An 18,478-nucleotide genomic window follows, 5' to 3' on the forward strand; every position below is an offset into this window, starting at 1 on the left:
AATACACCCAGACCTGCTCCAACAGGTTTTATACAACACTAAGGCCCACTGGAAAAACCCTCCTTATCTTTCCTTTCGTCTCTCCCCACACCAAATGATCTTACTAAGGCAAACTTGCCAAGACCGAATTGTTTTGACTTCTTGCATTTCTATAAAGATCCATCACCAGTTTGTCAGAGGTGAGTGCAGATCACCGCCCTTTTCTGGCGGAAAACAGCCAGAAGTGATTCAACAAGGAAATATTTTCATCAGCATCGCAATCAGGAACAGTAAAGCCACCAGCTTTTTCTGAAAACTCCCATTTTTGATGGAAGTTTTAATTGCTACGCAGAATTTTCAATGAAGACAAAGAACGGTTTTAGTCCCTTAAAGATATAAACCATGTTTTACTCTTGCTGATATTCATCATTTCAAAGCCAGATTGACAAAACAAACCTATTATTTTTGGACTGGTTTCCCCTCCACTGGAATGAATAGAGACACCCGTGTCCAGGACACAGATAAAGCACTTTTTGAGCGGTCCCTGCTGCCCAGGGCCCCCAGCCCCGGGCTCTCCTCCAGGCGCACAAACCCGAACACCATGGGGGCTGCTGCTGCCCGGAGCTGCTGCCTGCACCCAAACCCAGCCAGGAGACACCCAGTAGCGTTGCTGTCTTTGGGGACAGCGTGTCCCTCCGCTGAGCCACCTTCACATCAGTCACCCGCGGGAGCGTGTGCCCCAAGCGTTGCCTGACTTCCCTCCTGGGACGGCTGTTGGTACTTGCAGCCTCTCTCCCTCCCGCAGGATTATCCCAGAATGTCACTCAGAGTTGCCCTGAGGATCCTCTTGCACATCCTTCCCTCTGCAAGAGGCACAGGCAAGAGCCCGGCTCGCTTGGGGGGGATGCACACGCGCAGCTCCCCAGGACTGCCCTGGAGCCTGAGCTCCTGCTGCGGCAGATCCTGCTCCGAACTCCACCTTCTCTTCCACACTTTTGACTCCTTCATCCCTCTCATTTTTTCTTTTCTTTTACCATTACCATGAATTTGAGCCCAGCTGTTGGCCACTGGTACCCCACACACGGACCCGAAGCCGGGGCAGCAACAAAGGAGCTGCCAGAGTTTGGCATTCAGCAGCTGACTTCCACGCGAGGAACACAGATGCTGAATTATTCAGCAAGGCCAGCAAGACTCTGGGAATGCGAAAACTTGGCCAAGTTCCTCATGGATATAAAATGTCACTCACAGGAGTTCAAGGCAGAAAGGAGCTCCAGAGCACGAGGGAATTTTCCTCGCACCTCGGATGCTTTATTGCCCCCGCGCAATGCCTCTAGCCAAAAAGGGCATTACCAAACCATCCTTCCAGTCTTTTTTTTTTTAAGGTCTTGCCCCAGACACAGATCTCTCTAAGCAGAAGACATAGATAAGGAATTTTTAAAATTAGATAAAGTATTACTTTTGCTACTGCTGTCACAAGCATATTTTGGCCTATTTCTCACTCTCGAGAGCCCATCTGGATAGCCACCAGTCCACCAGCCCTGGCACGCCTCGTTTTACAGGGATGTCCTGGAGCCACTGATCACAGACCATAATTACCATGCAACTAGGGGAGAAACTGTAAACTTTCTCAACCAGAAATTCAGTGCCATGAATGTCAGAGCACTGAAGTTCCTTATTTTAGTATAATCTAACAAAAAAGCAGCACGGACTAAGGTTGGTTGCTTCTGGAGAAGGCGCTTCAGCCACGTGCTCTCCTGCCAGCAAGCTCCCAGTGCCAGCCGGCGACATTCCCACCTCCATTTCGGGAGGTGTTAAGCTAGCCTGGCTCGCTGAGTCCCCCTCACACCCCCACCTCTGGCCGGTCTCTCGTTTGCTCTGGCTTTGAGGAACGTCAAGCAAAGACATGGCTTCTGGTAACGGCAGGCTTCCACGAGCAAACCTGCTCCGGAGAAACCCAAAGGGGCTGAGCCCCCTCGGAAGGAGACGGCAGCCCTGCCTGCCAGCACCACGCGAACCATGTCCCTCCCAGCGCTCTGAAGTGCACGCTGTCATTCCAATCTCTATTTTTAAATAAGGTTGGCTTTGCCTTTAGAAATGACACGAGCAGCAACAGGAGAAAGCAGGTTAAAATATAACTGGGGGTCAAGGAAATCAGCTCTTACACCCAAAACTGTCAGCAACCTAAAAACTACTCTGGGCATGTTATTAAATAGCTCTGTGCCGCAGTCTCCCACCTCTAAAATTCTTCCCAGTTTGGGAGAGGAGGTGGGACTGAGTTCATTAGTGTCCATGAAAGGCTCCAGGGCTTGTCAAGGCAGAGCCGCAGCGCAGAGCATCGCTGCCGGCGAGTGGTACCTGCAAACGCCGAGGCTGGAGAGCCCGCAGGCACCCCCGGTCCCGCTCCACAGGGCTTTAAGTAGTCCAAGGAAAGTCCTAGACTGATTGAATGAGTCTCTTCTGCGGTCTATTATTAGACTTCTGAAGTAAGAAATCAGTTTATGAATCAGACGGTTATACCGCAGGGTTTGACTTCCAGGGAAATTTAAGAGAAAAGCGCACTGTTCTCTACGCCAACAATTTTTGCTTTGTTCTTTTATGAAAAGCCCCAAGCGCTGAACATCCTGGCACATCAAAGCCCGGGACCCGGTTCCAGCGACGAGCCGCGCTTGCCTACGCTCAGGCTCCCAAACCGACGCTCAGGTACGTAAACAACGCGACCCACTTTGAGGGATCGGGTACAAACAGCCTCCGCGAAGCTTGGTGTCTCCAAAAATGAGCTGGAATAGTAACTGCCCCGTACCAGGGAGTAGTTCTCCAACAACAACTCCTGCTCAGGCAGTAGCCAAGAGCAAGAAACGCCAGTGCAACCCCAGCTCCTCTCACAGCTCCTGTGCTCCAGCCTGCCAGCGCCCAGCCAGAGCAGTGCTTCAGCACGCGTTTAAGGAGAAGTAATCCTCTCAATTTCAACAGGATTAAAAAATATTCTTAAAAGTAAGTCAATCCTTAAGCGTTTGCTAAACTGTGTCTCATTTTCCCTGTAAAGCAGCTTCTTATTTGCAGAGAAGCCCAGTAATATTTCCTGCCACTCCCAGCTATCGTCTGCTGTTTGGCCAGGCAGGGTCTGTGCTGTCAGGCACCCATGCAGCAGCTGGCACAAGGGGTCCCTGATCTCATCCAAGGCTTTTCGTTGCTTCTGCAATCTAAGGATATATTAATACAATTAATACAGATATGATGCTATATGGAATTACAGTTCACTAGTTATTTATGCCTCCCCATTCTTTCACAGAATCACAGAATGGTGTGAGTTGGAAGGGAACTCTGTGGGTCACCCAGCCCAACTCCCTGCTGAAGCAGGGTCACCCAGAGCAGGCTGCACAGCACCGCATCCAGGGGGGTCTGGAATATCTCCAGAGAAGGAGACTCCACAGCCTCCCTGGGCAGCCTGGGCCAGGGCTCCGTCACCCTCAGAGGGAAGAAGTTCTTCCTCATGTCCATCTGGAGCTTCCTCTGCTTCAGTTTGTGCCCGTTGCCCCTTGTCCCGTCGCTGGGCACCACTGGAAAGAGTCTGGCCCCGTCCTCCTGACACCCACCCTGCAGATATTTAGAGGCATTTCTAAGGTCCCCTCTCAGCCTTCTCTTCTCCAGGCTGAACAAGCCCAGCTCCCTCAGCCTCTCCTCGTAGGAGAGATGCTCCAGTCCCCTCCTCATCCTCATAGCCCTCTGCTGGACTCTCTCCAGTAGCTCCTCATCTTTCTTGAACTGGGGAGCCCAGAACTGGACATAGTACTGCAGGTGGGGCCTCACTAGGGCAGAGCAGAGGGGAAGGAGAACCTCCCTCGACCTGCTGGCCACACTCCTCTTGATGCACCCCATGGCACCCTGGAAATGCACACACCAGAGCAGATGGTGTAACCAAAGAAGATTCCTTGCCATGGGGTATTCCCTTTGGATTCATGCCGATTATTTCACAAGCTGAGACCTCTGGGGTTCCCCTGTTAAAGCTAACCCGCTGCCCAGACCCGGGAAGCTGGTGGAATGGAGACCGCTGCACCCTGGAAGCGCTCCTGGAGCACAGCGGGAGCTGTCAGCAATCTCTTCATAACGTGCTGGTCCCTCGAACCACTCCTGAAAAGGCTTCCACAACCAGAACTGCATCACGCTCGAGTGCATGGCCCCGCACCAGCTCCGGTAGAGCTGGAGCTCTCCCGGCCCCATCCCAGGGCAGCGACGTCCCGAGGAAAGCTCAGGCAGACGAGCGGGTTAGCAAAGCCATTGGAACACGCTGCTCGGGAAAGCCACGCTCTCATCTCTGCGTTTGTCTGCGGGAGGAGCGCGGCTGTGGGCTTAAACAACAGGGCCTTATGCAGATGATGATGATGATGATTATTATTACTTCTTCACCCATTTCTCAATGCAGTTTCCTCCAAGAAAACAGCATTCAGCATGCAAACACCACCATAAAAGCTACACGTAACATCCCGCTGACAAGAAGGTGCCAGAACGGCGCTGTGAAGGTACGCGGTGCAGGTGACGCACAGACTTTCTCTACAGCTGCCCTGCGCAGGGTTACTGGGAAATTCCTGGTGGTTTCACTGTGCCACGTGAGGGATGCCCTTCACATTCCTGATGATCCAGTTTGCCTGGTATTTCTCCACAGGAGCCAAATCCAACCACCCAGTTGGTCATTGACCGACCAGCACGCAGCACGGGATGAGATCACTGCTCTGGGTCAACAGAGCCAGAAACGGCGCACGAGGGCTGTGCACGCGATTTCAGAGGTGGAGCGTCCGAGGTCTCGTGGAGACCCTGATGTTCAAAAGGCACCAAGTTCTGCACTTATTGCTAAAAAAATAGAAAAGAAATTAAAAAATAAAACCAAATCTCAAACTGGGTTCCTCACAGTCACTGGTCACTTTACAACAAACCCAGCTGAGGAAAGACATGGGATTTTAAAACAAAACAAAACAAAAAAACCACCACCACCACCACAAGAAATCCATGACTTTTCTTCTTCCTTACTACCAACACTTTCTTTTAGGAATTACTGATAAGAAAATAAGCTAAAGCAAAACAAAAAATAAATGATTATGCTTCCTGCTCTTCTACTTCCTCCAGCATTGTTTATTGCTGATGGTATCTCTGTGCATCTAGAAAACGCTCAGATAAACACTCTCCTTATTTGAAAAAACAAACTGACCCAGCTGGGCTGGAGAACTCTTTGCACACGAGGGACTCGCCAGCTCTCTGCATCCCGTGAGCATCCCCGCAGAGCCCGAGCGAGCCGCAGGGGTTACAGCCAGCCTCGCAGCCCGTGCCCAGCCCCAGCAAGGTCCTGCGTTCCCAGAACAAATTAATATTTGTTCCTAAGCAAATTAGGAGCTCTGCACAGAGGTGGTAAGTCTGGGCAGAGACCTCGATGTCGCCACCCCTGCACATGCCCTTGTGGGAGGGAAGGTGGTTTCGGAGCCTGAGATAACAGAGAGTAATCTTCTGGTTTGCCCCTAAACTCATGAAGGGCAAAAAAAGAATCCTCAGGCCAAACATCCCCAGCCTCTGCTTGGATAGAAACCTGGCCCCAAATTCAGAGACAAGCTAGGTGAACTATTTCCGAGTTGGATAATGGCATCCAACAGTACAAACACTGCTGTGAAGAGTCCCAGGGACAAGGCTGCTAAAATAAAAGCAGCCGTGAGAGCAAGCAGGATTTTCCCCAGCTGCCCCCAAGTTTGTGGTGCTGGAGAACCCTGTATTTTCTCCCACCGTTGCACTGGTGCATGGGCTGTTGAGGTGGTCAGTCAGCTTGTCTTTGCTCTTCTCCAGCTGCTGAGGAGCATCCCTGCCCAGCCAGGGCATCTCCCAGCGCTTTCCACCCAGCTGCCCACACCCCCCGGCTGTGCACAGCCAGGACCTGGTATCTGCAAACCAAAGCATCACCAGCAGTCTCCAGCCTCCCACCTCCTCCGTTTGCATGCGCCTATCCCACGATTCGTCTCTTGGCTAGGCCACCCCTGGAAAGTCAGCATAGCCAAGCCCTGAGTGTGAGGAACCTGCTCGCTCTGGATCAATTATTTGTGCTCCGTGGGTGCTGTTGCCTCGGGCGTAAACCTGCAAGACCTCGCAGCACGTGTGCAGCCAGCACAGCGAACATTAAACCTACAGCTGCCTCCCAGCCCTCTCCCCGGACACTGCGCAGCCGGGGCTGCAGCCACGTGAGCATCCCACAGAGGTTGCTGGGAATTCCTTAAATCAGCGTCTCCCGACACAACCCGGTACCCGAGCAGAGCATCGCTGTGCACGGCTACGGCAGGAGGAACTCAGACTGCGCGGATTTGTTTCCTTAGGATGCCAAGCGCGGGCAGAGCCCCACGACGGGATCAAACCAGTTTGATTTTCCTATAGCCAGGGCTCGCTGCTCTCAGCTGGCTGCTGAGGATGAGGGCTATTAAATAATAATCCATTCAGACAACTGGCTTGGGCCTTGCCAGTGCCTGCCTGAATGGTTTCCCCCGTAGCTCCTCTGCGCCCGCCCGGGGATGCCACAGTTTCGCCTCCCGCTCCCACTCGTGCCGGGTGGGACAGCAACGCGCCGGGGAAGTGCGGCGTTTGCTGGCACGCGGCATTTGGAGAGGCGCCAGCTCAGCAGATTTCAGCTGATACATATTTGATAAGGATATTAAATCAAAGGCAGGGAAGTTCTCCCGTGACGGTGTGTCCGTGGCAGGCTTCTCTCCCCGTATTTCACTACACAACAGACGGGGAACTCCGTGATGGAGGTATGATAAAGCCTCTTCCCTCCTCCAACAAATACCCGTTCCAGGGATCCTTGACTGCCACTCCCTTTTGACTTACTGAAACGATGGCAGCTTGTGACATTGCTACGGAGCTGCAGATGCGCTTTAGAGCGCCCATCAAACCACAGGAGATGGAAGAACCAGAAATGTAAACCAAAACCCATTAACAAAGCTGCCCAGCTTCCAGCACCCCTCTGGGCTTGCTGCTCACCTGGCCTCAAAGATGTGCGTGCAGCATTAAGTGCTGCTCTCTGGGAAGCAGTAAATACCATCCTAGATCCCAAACGCTGGTTTGGTGGGGAGCTGGCCAGGGATGCTAGGATGGCGTGCCTTGTCGGGGCTGGACTACTGAGCTGGACTTCCAATCTGCAAACTGGATGCAGGAAAACCAGCTGCAACCTGAATTTTGCTTCTGACATTCAGCAAGGAAGGCTGGACATACATGCTCCTTCCTTTTCTAAAAGGATCCTTGGTCATGGAAGTAGCAAAGGGTTAAAACAATCTCCAGTGAACATCGGACACAGATTGTCTCCGAGACCTCTTAGCCACAGCTCAGAGCACCCATGTCGGGCTGCGTCATGGTTACCGCTGCCTTACAGGGACGAACCACTGCACCGCTCAAGATAATGAGGTTAAGCCCTCTAATGAGGGCCCGTCATTAGAAATGCATTTTCCAGGAGAAAGCATCTTACCAAAACCAAAAACTCCTCTGAGCAAGCACCAGGAACACGCACCGGAGCTCTGCATTATTTCCTTACCAAGCAGCTGGGGAGGGAGCGACGCCCCAGCAAGGCTGCCTTCCCGGGAGTGTTCACTAAAGAAAAGCTGGAGCATGGACAGCATTTTTTTACAGACCTGACTAAAAAGGTCTAAACCGACTTCCCAGCCAGCCCAGTGGTCCACGAGGCGTTCATGCACCCGCAGTGTTTCTCATGCCCGCGGCACAGGACAGGGGTGAGCCTCGCCGTGCTGGGGAGCGAGCCCGGAGCATCCATGGCCCAAACCAGAAATCCTTTTCGGTTGTAGTCTCTGGCTGCTGTGTCCTCAGGGGACCCTCACAAATCCACATTTGATAAGTGTAATTTGATATTATCCTTCTGTATAATGAAGGTGTAAGTGGGCTCGATGCCTCCAAGCCCCTCACCATCCCCAAAGCTTCAAGAGGGGGAAGAAGCAATGCGGCTGGGGGAGCACTCGTACCCCCACATGTGCCACCCCACTACTGCTGGGAAGCATCACCTGCCATCACCGCAAATGCAATGAAAGCCCAAAGCTCCTCAGGGAGCAGGAGGATTTGGGCAAAAATTGGTCTGATGCAGAACGGTCATCCCCAAACAGGAGGGAGAGAATCCCCAAGGGAGCAGAGAAGAAGCAAAGGGGAGAAGCAGATTTTTCTCCTGGCTTCTGTGCTCCCCACGGTGCCACAGGCACTGTCAGGAGCTCTCAGGGAGCAAGCTCCATCTACAGATCAATCCTGGATGATAAATGACATTAGAAAAGAGGAGAGGAATAAGACCTGGGAAAAGAAAAGAAAGGGAGTCTCCAGACCTGATCCTCAGGTGCTGTAACATCACCCCCACTCCCACCAGCTGCTCTGATTTACAGCCCGGACTCTGCCTGCATCGGGGCTCCGATAACTCGGGATGCTCAGGGCTCCGGGCTGCTCTGCTGCCTCCAGAGCCCCACCGTGCCATGCAGCCCATTAGCTGTAATGTGCTGCTCTGAGCACTGCTGCCATTACACCCTATGTGTTTGGCTGGTCTTTTTACAACACGGTTATTAAACCCAGCATTAAGTGCATTTAGCATTAAACCCATGATTTGGCCACGCTACGTGTTGGGGATGCAAAGTCACTGGCAAAGCCTCTGCTGATTTCCAGTGGAAACAGGACTTTAATCGTTTTAACACGTTTATTTTGAGCTCTCTGGGGCCGGCACGATGTCTGCTATTGTGTAGCCTCACAACAGCGGGCACTCGCTGCAAAACCAGCGACGTTCCGACACAGAGGAGAAAAAGAGTAACTCGAGTGGATTTATGGCTTCTGGTAGGAAAGCGCTGCACTGTATCACGCCATCATCAGCTTCCCAGATGCACACACCCCATATTTCAGACACCAGCCTGTCTTTTCCTGTTACAGAGCAGCTGAGTATTGGGGAGAACATTGTCACACGTCTCTTAGGGACCCTAAGCCCTGATGTCCGTGCTGGAGCAGGTACCCGCGCTCCTCCATCCCCTCTGTGACACGCATGTCCCCATCCACAGCAAACACACCAGGCCAGGGCAGAGCAGGGTCCCTCGCCTCGCCAGGACACGGAGACGATGCAAAGGCAAGAGAGGGCAGAAGCGGAGCAACCCGGCACGCAGAAGCACCGAGAGCTGCAAACCAGCCCGACCGCCGTCTCGCTGTGCTGCTCCCCACGCCGCCCACAACTCCCAGGCACGGAAATTAATGCCCTGAAACTACAGTGCTTTCTTTACGCTGCCGAGTGCCTTTAATACAACAGCAATAAATACTTATTCTGCTACTTAATGGCCTCTCTCCGCCGACACGGCTGCCGAGCTGCTGTCTCATTTGGTTACTTTTACTATCACTATCTGACAGCCTGGCAACGACTAGAGTGAGGAGCTGGCTTTGATGGGACTTTCAAAGCCTGGAGGGGGGGGAACTCAAGCTGTTTCTCAAGTGACCTAACACCAAAGCCAAGACATGAACCAAGAAAGCGCCTCCTGCCGCGCCTCCAGCTGAACACGGGAACAGGTATTTCCTCTGATGGCCCTGGAACACTGAAAACAGCAAGCTCAGCCCTTGGGGAGAGCTCAGCAGCACCCATGGGTGCTGGCGAGAGCTCAGGACACAGGGTGAGAGGGGGGCGAGGGCTATGCTCAGCAAAGCCGCTGGTTTGGGGCTCACTCAGCAGCACGGTGTGTGCCACCACGCTGCGTGATAGAGGCACCCCGGGCTTGGAGGCAGCGAGACTCGAAGCCAAGGCACGGCCCGGAGGAAGCTCTGGGTGATGTGGAGCAAGTGGTTCCCTGTAAACAGCGGGGATTCACAGGGCATGGATGAGCTGTGCCTGCTGCAAACACATCCTGCACTTCATCCTGGGCACAGCTGTCCCCTGTGCCGGCTCCAGGGTGAGGGTAAGCCTACCCCGTACGATGGCTTGGAGAGACGCTGCCTCTGCGAACATGAGAAGGAAACGGAAGAGACAGTGAAACTGCATCCTTATGCATCCAGCACTGGGACTGAGCAAACGAGACCCAGTGCTACTGCAAAGATCTTGGCTAAGGATGGGTCAAACACCAAGCCTGCCCATGAGAGGGTCCCCAGGACCTCTGGGAGCTGCCGTGCACATCCAGTCCTCCAACACCCAGCGCTGCTGCTTCTAAAGAGGAAAAAAAACCCAGTGCTGGGCAGGAGGTGCGGGGCGAGTGGCCAAGCACACCTCCTCCTCCCCCAAATGCCCCCGGCAGCTCCTCTGCTTGCCCTTGGCCCCATCAGTTCGCACAGAACTTGCAAATAACGGGAAGTAAGGCAATTGTTAAGCACTAGCATAAGAAAGGAAGGAAAATGAAAAGTCTTGATATTAAAAACTATTTATGGGCAAAGCTTGTGAGCCCCTCTGAACGCAGGTTTGGGAATGCATCACTCGCCTGTGCCACAGCCGTGGGGTTGAAGGTAACACCGGCTGACCTCGCGTTTCTGCACGATATGGAACAGCAGTAATTAAATATTAAGCTAAACTATATCAGCACCAGTGCGCAGCAGCGCGTGGAATGGAAACCAAGGATCAGAGGGACGTGTGATCAAACACCAGCCTGGCTGGATGCTCCGTCTCTCCACGGTGCTCCACGCACGAAGGGCAGAAAGCAGGTTCTTTGCTTGGCAAAGACGGCAACGAAACGCCCTGACGGGACCGACCACAGGAGATCCAGCCCGGATGGATTTCAACAGAGGAACAGAGGAATTGTGCCGCCTTAGGTTTCCGAAAGTGGAGGAGAAGGATGCAGTGTTTTGCCCATGTTGAACTTGAGATTTTAATTTTATTCACATACCTGCACACCTCTGTGACTTGCAGGGCCTTCTGGAAAGCTGCCCTGGTATTCCTCTCCCTCTGGACATACCTCCCCGTGTCTACCTGGGGCTCTGAGGTGCCACCACTGCCTGGGGGGGCTGCGTCACCTCCCCAGCTTTGCCCAGCATCACGACCCCTCGCTTCTCATGCAATCCCAGTGTGTCCCAGCATACGCTGGCATTGCTGACCTGCAAACCCAAGTCATTCAAACTTTGCCTTTGCTTAGAGCAATAATGGAATATATTTGGGGAAAGGAAGCCAGCGGGGAGGAGAAACCAAGAGCTTCATTTTTACTGCAGCTGGGATTTCAGCATCCTCCCGACGGATGCCCAGAGACAGGGAGGATTCCCAGAAACACCCGAGCACGAGGAGTCCGAGCGGAGGGCTGGCTGCTTTCCTCCGGAACGAGGAGATTACAAAATCGCCTCTTTAGAATGAACGCAGCGTGTGACTGGAGTGGGCTCATTTGCACAGCTTTGTAGTAGTTACAAAAGCTGCCTGTAGCTGTGTGTCCTTCGGGAAAGAAAGGTAATGAAGCCAGGGAACTGTGCTTTCCTGGAAATGAGAGGAGGGGGGGAAATCGCAAACAAACTGGCTAACGCAGGAGATCGGTTCAGGTCCCTGGAGCAGACACGCAGGTGAGTGCACGGCCACGAAGCGAACCTCCCGGGCTCCATCAGCAACGGCACGGCACCGGAGCTCCTCGCCTCCGCGCCCCAACACGTCTGGCCAAGCTGGCTCCTTCCCTCTGCCCCCATTTAACATCGCAGAGGATCCCTCACGACCCTGGGCAGATGCCGAGAGCTGAGAGTGGCATGGCGGGAGGCTGGGTGCCGGGCACGGCCGCACGCTCCCCCTCCCCAGCTGGGCACGACGGCGAAGACACATCGACCGGGGAGCTCTGCCGTTGGCTTGCCCCGAAAGCACCGAGGAGCAATCAATCAGCCTTTAGAGAAGAAAGGAAAGAGGAGCTGCTGGCTGGGTGCACGGGGGGCACACACGGCCAGGACAGCCTTTCTCAAAATCCCACGCAGCATCCCGAAGGCTTGGTGCGTCTCCTTGCTGCACAGCCCTCCCTGCGCTGGGACGAGACGCACGCTGTCCTACTGCAAGGGCTGCCGTCACGCAGCCAAACGCCTGCCCTTTCGTTCTTGTAAGCAAGTAGACCTGCAACACTGCCAACACCCCCAGCACACACAACTTCCCGCTGAGGCATCACCTGGGACAGCCCTGCGGATGCCAGCGCTGCGGACTGGCCCTGGGACACCAGGCTGTGCTCCTGGAGCATCCCTGCATCCTTATGCTCACACTCTCATCACTGAGCAGTAACCGGGCGCCCAAATGAAACGCAGCCGCTCTGCCCAGTTTCGGTACACGGAAAACAGCGTTCGGAAAGCTCAGCCACACCATCCTGTATCGTATTTGAAGACCCTCGAAGTAGCAGAGAGATCTAAAAAATTGTACCTAAGAGCAAGCCCAGGGAACTCAAGCAAGTCAGGCTTCAAGTGCCAGTTCGAGCAGTTGCTGTTTTGAAAATAATTTCCCAGTTTCCTCGCTCCTCCCTTCTAAAACCTTCCTGCTTTTTCCAGAAAAGGGATCCTTGCGTAAGCCTCGCTGCTCAGGGGCCATGAAATGCCCTTCTGCTCGTACCACAGGCTCATGGCACTTCACAGGGAAGCTGCTGCTGAGCGGATGCCCGTCCTGCCCGCCGCCCGCCTCGGGGAGAAGTGACAATCAGACAGGAAAACACTGCAGGAATTAGCTCAAGCGTGGGAAGACGTGAAACACGTGGGAGGACGTGGGTGCTAACAGCCCTGGCAGAGCCGCTGCTGCAAAGCCACCAAGCCGTGCTGACTTACACTCGCTGGGCACTTGGCCCCTCATGCTTTAAAGAGGAAAAAGAACAGAAGAAGAAGAGGAAAAAACCAACCTTAAGCACTAATTAGCTTAAAACGCTGCTAAATAGATTTACACAGGTGGTCTGCAAAGCCCTGACCGCAGCGGCTAACTGGGGCAGGCAGGGCTGCCGGCAGGGCTCAGCTTGCATCGCCCCGCGTCGTCACGTGGGACCAAGCTGCCACAAAGACACATTGTGCCAAGGTATTTGAGCACGGGGAGGAAAGCGCCAGCAGAATGATTTCCATGCAAGGGAAGGAGAAATGTCACCAGCTGAGAGCAGCATTCATCGTGCCTTTGTGTTTCCAAACCCTGGCCCTGCTGCTCTGAAGCTCTACAGGCTTTGGAGCTCCTAGAAGAGCATCTCTGTGTTGCCCCCAGGGCTTGGAGCCTACCTTGCACTAGGTAGTCTGGTTATAATTACCACATCTCTGCTATGCACAGATAAAATTATCAGGAAAATTCAGGGGAAAGGGTGCCGCAGCTGACTCCCGATTCCAAAGCACTGATGCAAGTATCAGAAATGACAGGATGGCCAAGCCACCACGCTACAAAAAGCAGCTCCAGGCAGAGAGATGTCCGTCTTACACCATGGGGAACACCAGGACAGGCTGAGCTTTGGCCAGAAACTAGCTCCTCCTGCGAAACACTTGAATTCAGGCAGTTTTAATTAAGTCTCCTCACCAACATGCAGGACACCTGCTCCACAGTCCCAACGCCTCCTTGTGCTTAAGGGCTCAGGGACCTTCTCTGACCCCAGTCCACAACTCACAATGCCCAAAGTCATTCACCTAAGCAAAATCCTTTGTCGTGCAACTCAGAAAAAGCCACCCAAGCCCTCCAGGTGGGTAAAGCCCCTGTCAGAGGCGGCGGTTCCGACGGGGACTATTTGCAACCTAACTGCAAGCATTGCTCAGTGCGGGCAGAGCACAGAAAACGAGCAGCACGCGTTAGTCCATGGTGGTATGAGATGAGACAGGCACCTGGCGCTGCTAACAGCATGCCAACTGGGGTGTCTTCACGAGGTGACCCCAGACCTGAAGTTCTGCTTTGGACTGGGCTCTAAATTAAAAAGCTGCAAGCGAGGTGAACACCCCGTCACCTTGGGCCTTTAATCAGCTCTGCCTGCAGGTACCCAAGTGACTTCCAGCCAAGGGGACCGCAAAGGCTTGGGCAGCCCCGGGGAGAGACAGCGGCTTTGCACAGCGAGCTGCAAGGAGAGGCTCTGCCACGAAATATCCCCTCCTGCCCCAGGATTGATTGGATTTGTCGAAACAGATGGAGAAAACAGCTAGTCGGATGCAAAACACGGATAGCCAAACCTGCTTCCGAGAAACTGGCTTAGGTCTGCATTAAGTTTAATCCCTTTTGATCAAGGCCTCGGATGTAAGCAGAAAATATTACAGATTTTCACATACCTTTAAGTTCCCGTTTCCGCTCTGCTCTGAAACGGAGTTGGGCGGCCAGAGAAAAACATATGGAGCACAAAGAGAGAGGTTCAGGAACATTGTGCACGTGCAGGAGAAATTGGAAGCATCCATATGAAACCAATCCACTCGCACAATGGTAATTTACCTACTGAAGACAGAGGGCTTGAAATTCTCCTTGGCTTACTTCCTTCATCTTTATTCCAGCTGCTCAAGAAAAAACCACAGCAGTATAAAAGAACCACCACAGCAAGTGCTAAAAAGCCAGTTCTTTGCCTTTTGCAGAGCCCCCTGACTTCTGGCACGGCCACAGCATCCAGACACGTGTTTCTCCGATGAAGTTTAAATCCCTTCCAACCCCAGAGCAGCAGCGCAGACAGGGGATGCCCACGCCAGCAGCTGGGTGGGTAGGAGCAGTTACAAAGCCCACCAGCAGACCACGGCCAGGTTTGTCCCTCCCTGCCACGTCGAGGGGCTTTGGCTCCGGGCGGTCAGACCACAGCCTCACCGTCCCACCGAATAAAACCACAAGCTCCTGCTCCAAGCTCAAGGCACCTGCAGGTTAACGCTTCAGAGACCGCCACGGTCCAAGCCCCCGAAGGCAGCGGCAGCTTTTCCATTGATTCCTCCAGCTTCGAGCCCCGGCTGCATCTCGCAGCTGTACCGTAACCGCAAGCTGGGGGCTGCGCCCGGGCAGGGTCCCCACACTACCTGCAAAGCATCAGTCTCTGCCCCAGGGAGCTTCGTGGAAGCAAAGCCCCTCATAAAGCCCCTCTGCAGCAGCACGAGCAGCAGCTTCGCCATCACAAGCTGTTGGAGAATAGCTGCGTCTCACAAATTGGGACAAAGCTCATTTCAGCTCAAAGAAATTCCCGTAATACTAAAGTACACAAAAGAGGTAGGAAGCAATAAGAGTGTTTCAAGCACGTAGCAAAAGGCAGCTTTCTGAATTTGGTTGAAATTGCTGCTTTGATTTGCTCGAAGCTGGAACTGCGTGTCTGCAGGGACGCGGGACTTTTCCCACCAAAGCCGCTCTCCCTGCGCAGCTACAAGGAGCTGGGGCTTGTAGCAAGAATCCTACCTGGGTCCACAGACCTGTGGGTTGCTCCAAGCCTTCCACACAGGCACACATCCACCTGGATGAAACACTTTCACAGCTTGAAGTTCAAAAAAAGGGGCGAAAAAAGCCCAGAATAGAAGCAAGCTGCAGAAGAACCTGATGTGCTGGAAGTCAACCAGCCGAGGACCTGCTGAGCCACGCGCACCGTGGAACACCCAACCTGCCGGCTTCACCCCGGGTGCTGACATGGGAGAGGGCTGGGGTCTGCGATGCCCGCACCCCTGCCTGAGCACCTCGAAACACAAACTAAGCCAAGCAGAAGCACCCAGGAGAAAGAGACACAGGAAAGCAAGAATAAACTGTATTTCATTAGCCCTAATCTTCTCCTGGACTCCAGAGAGGAGGCAAGCACCTTGTAAACTTTGTTTTTTATTACAATTACAAGCTGGCTTGTGAAGCAAAATTCCCCAAAGCCACCCAGGTCTCAGCCACCTCCTCGCCTGGGATCGGCACTAATGTGCCTGTTAAACACCTCCAATTCTGCGGCCACCAGCCACACGTGGACTCGCAGCCAAAACCCATCATGTTGCCAGGGGCTGCTCCGTGACCCTGCAAACTGCTCCTCAAGCTGAGACACTGCTCCACGCTACTGAACCCCTGGCTTCCTCTCAAATCATGTGTAAATTCAAGGCCCTAGTTTCATACGTAACTAATAACCCTTGAAAAGATCACCTTGAACATGCTGCCACAGTTCAAGTGCAGGGCACAAGGAAGCAAACTTCTCCCTTTCTAGACTCAGGACACATTAATTCAGGTTATGACTTGTTTTAAAGCGAGAGCACCCACCCTTTCCTCCTGAAAGCACTGCCTTCATTGCCTTGCAGAGGCTCACAAATCTCATAAATCCAGGTTTAGGCCCGTAAGCAACCAGGGAATCATTTATCCAGCACCTCTACCACTCTGTGAGTCTCTGCAAGCATCCAGCAAGTCTGGAAAATCAGACACACGAACTTCAGCCCCCAGTACTGCAAATCTGGCTGCTATTCTCTCCCCTTTCCAGAGTTCCTCTAAGGAAAGGAAGGAGCGATGCGGGATGCCACTCACATAGGCAGGCAGGAGAACACGTCCACTGCTCCCTCCTCCCATGCAGAGGGAATGGAAAACTTCCCATCAGGAAGAACTGCCCAGTGTTTCAGGCTATCGAGAGTCAATTAAAAGTACCACAAGCACAGGCGCTTCCAGTACAGAGCTGTCCAGTTCCACGCTAAAGCCATCACAAGGAATTTACTGCTTTAGAAACAGAAAAAAAATCCAAAGCTGCAGGATGCTCTGCTCTGGTCGAACCTTTCGATGGTCCGCACCAGACAATAAGGAGAAATCCCTCGCACACGTGTGCCTGCCTGCTTCCATCTGCTGATTTCCCCCGTCTCGTACACCTAAGCTGGGCAGAAGATGTGCCAAGAGCCCGCTGCTGGCCGGACCCTTCAGCTGGGATTAGCCGGTCGGACATCTCCGTCACTTCTCGTATGTCTCAAACGCGTCACCTCTGGGCTTCCCTGCAGCCATGGAAAACAACTGTCAAATTCCCGATTCCGAGAAGAACGGGCAGCCAGCAGTAACTGAACCAAGCGGTTCAGAAGAGCAAAGGCGGCTGCTCCTCATCCCCGCTGCCCTGCGATGCGGGGCGAGAGCACAAGAAACACCTCACTGGACAAAAGCTACTTGGCTCAGGTTTCTAGCACCAGCAGCAAGACAAGCAGAAATGCACCGTTCTCTTCTGCCTTCTCGACACAAACCATGATTTTTTTTTTTTTTCCTAAACCATGCCACATTCATGGCGCTGAAACCAAACCAGGATGAGTCCAAGCAGCTCAGAGCAGTGAGAAGAAATTCCCAGCTCCTGATGCGAGGTCAGGGATGACACCTTTTTCTGTTGATCTGTGTCATTCGGGGGGAAAAATGACAATTGTTTCAACTCTTCCTCTGTAAGCCTGAGAGCTGCAAGCAGAGGCCAGCGTGGAGTACCCGAGCCAGGGACGTGCTCCTGATTTTGGTGGCTTTCTTTTCCTCACTGCACAATCCCTGCCCAACTTCCCAGGAACTGAAAGAGCCAGTTCAAAAGAAAGAGGCTAACCTGGGAAAGGATCGCTCTGCCAGGCTTACAAATCCTACCAAGTGCTTGTCCCTTTGCAACTATTAGGTGGTTTCTACAAGCAAAGACTCGTGAGGCTGTGCAACGCAGCGGGAACGCCAAGACAGCCGTGCACCGGAGCGATGCTACTCCTCCTCTTCCCGGCCCTCCCCAGAAGGAGATAAAAGGATTCTTTTTTATATTTGTATATATTCTGCTTCACTCTTGAAAAGTTGCTGGTGAAACGCCTTCCAGAAATAAATGTTATTTTAGAAATAAAAAAGGGGTTTCCATCAGCAATATACCGACTGCAGAAGTAACCAGCGGTTCCCCTCTGCTTTGTTACCCAAAGGATGGTTCTCAAAACAGCAAACACCAACTCCCCCAAAACCACAATTAACTGGAAGTGTCAGCAGAGGTTTTCAAGCACAACTTGCTATTGGGAGCAGCCTCCCACCCGCCAGCAGACCAGTTCCTGTGCTGGGCTCTCCAGAAGAGCCCAGTGCAGCCCCAGAAAGGATGGCACCGCAGGTAGCAGCTGTGCCACCAGATAAAGACCTCTGACACAGCCAAATTTTTTCCATGGCTTAATTTCATTATGTCAATTAATCTGTTTACGCCTGCAGAAAGGCAGGAGCCTGAGGCTGATGGAGAAGAAATCCACTGGGTAGCTTTCCAGAGACTCCGACAGTCAGAAACTGCCTCCCTCCCTCACATATTTTAACGGTGGATAAATATACCCATAAAGTGCTTTGATTTGACTGAGTATGTTAAATTTAGTCTTTGCTCTGCCTCTGCAGACAGCACATTTACTGCTGTGTGGGTGACTGAAGCACGCATCGCTCGCAGCACGCTGCAAACGGGTGTCTAACAGAACTGCAGTAAAAGACATCCAAAACACTGGCTCCCTTAGCGGGGTGTGCACGGTCACAGCTCACAAATTACGGGGCGGAAGGGAAGCTGGACGGATTTCCACGGTCACTACTGTACAGAGGGTGAGACAAGATGATCTAAGGGTCCCTTCAGACCTAACAAATCCATACAGCTGCTTAAAAAAAAAAAAAATTCTCATAGATTAGATCTTGGCTGCCTCCAAGAAAAAAAGGAAAGAAGTG

General features: G+C 52.9%; 1 protein-coding gene across 2 annotated transcripts in view; it reads right to left on the reverse strand.

Moving 5' to 3' along the window:
• Positions 1-18,478, reverse strand: part of VAV2 (vav guanine nucleotide exchange factor 2) — a 152,760-nt gene that overhangs the window by 55,495 nt on the left and 78,787 nt on the right. The gene's annotated exons all lie outside the window — the stretch shown is intronic.

This window comes from Opisthocomus hoazin, chromosome 19 (genome assembly GCF_030867145.1).
Source record: "Opisthocomus hoazin isolate bOpiHoa1 chromosome 19, bOpiHoa1.hap1, whole genome shotgun sequence".
NCBI lineage: Eukaryota > Metazoa > Chordata > Aves > Opisthocomiformes > Opisthocomidae > Opisthocomus > Opisthocomus hoazin.